This window comes from Gossypium raimondii, chromosome 9 (assembly GCF_025698545.1).
Source record: "Gossypium raimondii isolate GPD5lz chromosome 9, ASM2569854v1, whole genome shotgun sequence".
In the NCBI taxonomy this organism is placed as follows: domain Eukaryota; kingdom Viridiplantae; phylum Streptophyta; class Magnoliopsida; order Malvales; family Malvaceae; genus Gossypium; species Gossypium raimondii.
In genome coordinates, this window is record NC_068573.1 from 2,243,751 (window position 1) to 2,247,299 (window position 3,549).

At 33.1% G+C, this 3,549-nt stretch overlaps 1 non-coding gene across 1 annotated transcript; it reads right to left on the reverse strand.

Annotated features, from left to right (window-relative positions):
• Window positions 1–1,121: 1,121 nt before the first annotated feature.
• Window positions 1,122–1,227, reverse strand: LOC128032969 (small nucleolar RNA R71). The gene has a single exon (XR_008189307.1). It is a non-coding gene; the product is annotated as a small nucleolar RNA R71 (small nucleolar RNA).
• Window positions 1,228–3,549: the final 2,322 nt, after the last annotated feature.

The window sequence follows — 3,549 nt, forward strand, 5'->3', positions numbered from 1 at the left end:
TCCTTATAGTGGATTTTAACCCCTAACCTTTAAATTCCTATTGTACCTGGTTCTATTTAACCATCGCCATCTCTTTTGTTGATTGAGATTTTGAAGACTCTCCCTCCTTTCCTAGAATTCTTTTCACAACACTATCAGAAGCCCCATTAATACTAACGTTTTGGATTACAATTTCAACAATCACAATCACCAAGTGTTTATACTTGTTCTATGTCATTGGGCCATCCTGAGCCCTAAATTCCAGCCTACCTCATTAATACCTACTTTAAAAGCATGTAAGGGCTTTTTTGGGGTTGGCTGATGGTGGCTGGAAAATGTGCTTTTTTTTTAAATCTCTTTCATTTCATTTTTTTTTTAGATTTTCAAATATAAAAGACTTCCAATTTTTTAATCAAAACCTTTTTTTTTTCTGATTCTTCTTTTTGTTTAGTCAAAACCCTTTTCAATATATGTTCGGAAAAGGGGGCATTTCGGGTTTATAGAGAACAATGATAGGTTTGTTTTGGGCAAACATGGAACTTGTTTTAAAAAGGGTTTTGAGGATTTTAGTTAAATCATTGAGTGAGGATTGAGTTTGGATTTAGGGATTGTTGTAGGGTGCTGTAAAGGAAGCTAATGGGGTGAATTTGGGGGGGGGGTTGGTGTTGGGGTTTGAGGGTTTAATGGTGAAAGAAAAGAGAGGTGAAGATCAACATCGGATTAACATAGACAATCAAGAGGAATAAGGTATTATTGAAGAAATGATGGATCCTTCATTGACTATGTCTGACTATGCCAAGCCAAATCTAACTGAGGCTAAGTTTAATATCATTAGATTGAATATTGCTGCAAATAACTTTGAAATCAAGCTAAATACAATTTAGATGGTGCAACAATATGTTCAGTTTGATGGGTTACAAGATGAAGATCTAAATGCTCATCTAGCAAATTTCTTAGAGATTTATGATACTTTCAAGATCAATGGTGCTTCTGATGATGCCATATGCCTGAGGTTGTTCCCATTTTCTTTAAGGAATAGAGCAAAGCAATAATTGAATTCACTTCCTCGGGGTTCCATCACTACCTGGGCTCATATGATAGAGAAGTTTTTAATAAAGTTTTTTCCACAAGCCAAGACATCCAAGTTGAGGAATGATATCTCTTCTTTTTCCCAATTGAGCCTAAGACACTTTATGACACATGGGAAAGATTTAAAGATCTTTTAAGAAAGTGCCATCATCATGGTCTACCTTTATGGCTGCAAGTTCAAACCTTCTATAATGGTTTAAGTGTTGAAAAAAATCCGATTTGAAAACGATTTTTTGCATAGGGGAAAATAAAAATTTTGAAAATCGACCTGTTTGTGATATTTATAGTAATAAACCTTAAACCGAATTCACACTTGTGTTTTTGGATAGACGAATCCTTTTCATTCTCAACTTTCGACCAAATAGTCGTCTCCACTATTCTCGTACCAAGAACTACTTCGAGTGTGGACTCGAACGATTCGAATAAAAAATAGAACTAGAAATATTTTTTTCTTTTGGGGTGAAAACAAAAAATCTCTTATCAAATAGATACAGACAGAATTTTTATTTCAAAAAAAATAGATTTAATAGTTGAGAATAAATTCTCTCTATTTTTCGGCAGAGTAACAATATCTTAAAGTTGTGGTAATAGCTTTATTGGTTCCATCTATTTATAAGGTGAGAATGTAGAACACTTGTTGAATTGTAGAAGTTTATTTCAACTAGAAAAAACAAACTCCTAGTCTAAATAGAAGTATAGGTGGAAACAACCCTAATAAATATTACTAGGGTTTGTCGTCCACCATTTTTAGGGGCTTTTGGGCATCTCCTATATCGTGTCCAATTACAAATACTTCTCGGACTTTTAACCCAATACTTTATAATTTGATCCAACCCAATATTTGTTTTTCTATTTCCCAAAATAAAATTCTCAATATATTTCCAATTAAATAATATTCTCAAGCCAATTCTAATTCCGTTAAAAATCATGACGACTTTATCGTAAAAAAATCTATGAGAAAATATATTTAATATTTTTCCATTCAACGGTTCACTATGGCCAAATGATTTATTTCCATTTTCGAACTTCATTTAATTCGAAAAACATAAATTCATTTTCAGGTCATTTTCTTTTTCATTTTGGAGAAAACCACATTCATTTTCAAATGATTCCATTTCTCTATTTTCATTTTAATTTTGGAGAAAACCATAATCATTTTCAAATGATTCATTTCCCCAATTCCATTTCCATTTTGGAGAAAACCATAATCATTTCCAAATATTTCTCATTTCTCCATTTTCACAATTTCTATTCATTTCTGGTTTCAACGAGTTAGTGGAGGGACCGATTGAACATATGCTATTGAGGCTAAAATAATTTATAATTAAGTTCCAACTTTTTGTCTATTATAAACTTATTTAGTCACGAAGGCATTCCACTATAGTATCGTGACTGAGCTCTCCCTAATGGCATCCTTACGAAAGCAACTCGATCAGTACTCATCTAATGACCTTGTCATAAGTGTGTTACCCTCACAGGATATCATTAATCTCTTTAGGATAATATCTAATCTCCTAATATGATCCTATTTTATCTCATGGTAAACATTACACATTCCTTCATGAAAAGTCAATTACTATCAAATAGTAATCAAGTCATTCATCACAAAGACGAATGACCTGTGGTCACATTTACTTTTCATCAACCATGTAATGCCAATGAGAGGATACCATTTACCCATGTCTCGAGTTATGAATTCCATTATTGTGAATGACACTACATACTACAGAAGTCGTGTACCTAACGCACTAGCTTTCAGTTCCTTATCTATTTGAACTCAGACATTTACTTACATAAGCATATCATGACCTTAAAATACCTTGATAATTGAGAACATGCGCAACCTATTATGTAACCATCTAATGAAGTAGAACTACTCTAGCTCAACTAACACGATCTCAACCTGAAATTGAATATAATCAAGTCACTTAATCTCTAAGAGAAGCATCTTACTTCTATTGTTCTCCAAAACAACATTGACATTTTGCATGGTCTATTGCGAATATGTCAATAATAGATGCAAATGTCATCGTTCACTTAATGTAGATCCCAAAGCAACACCAGTACGCCTAAAGAAACTTAAATTTCCCTTGGACAAATCCTTGCAGCTCGATAAAAAGTGGACAAACATATCACTACAATTTTTATTCACGATGTTTGTGTAACATGCTACGCTTGACCAGAAAGACTATCAAATGTGCCACATTCATCACCATAATGACTCAAAATGGATGAATAAAAATTAATAAACAAATATTGAGTTTAAAAAATATTAGCCAATGCAAATTCCACAAATAATTATGGACTAAAAATGAACTTAAAAGGGTCCACAAATGATAAATCGGGGTCAAACATGGTCAAATACGAGGCTAAGTTATGATTTCTGGGCTAAACTTGTAACACCCTCTACCTGACCTGAATCACCGAGTCCAGATACCGGATGTTATGACAAACAAGCACTAGACATAAATGTTAAGCAAT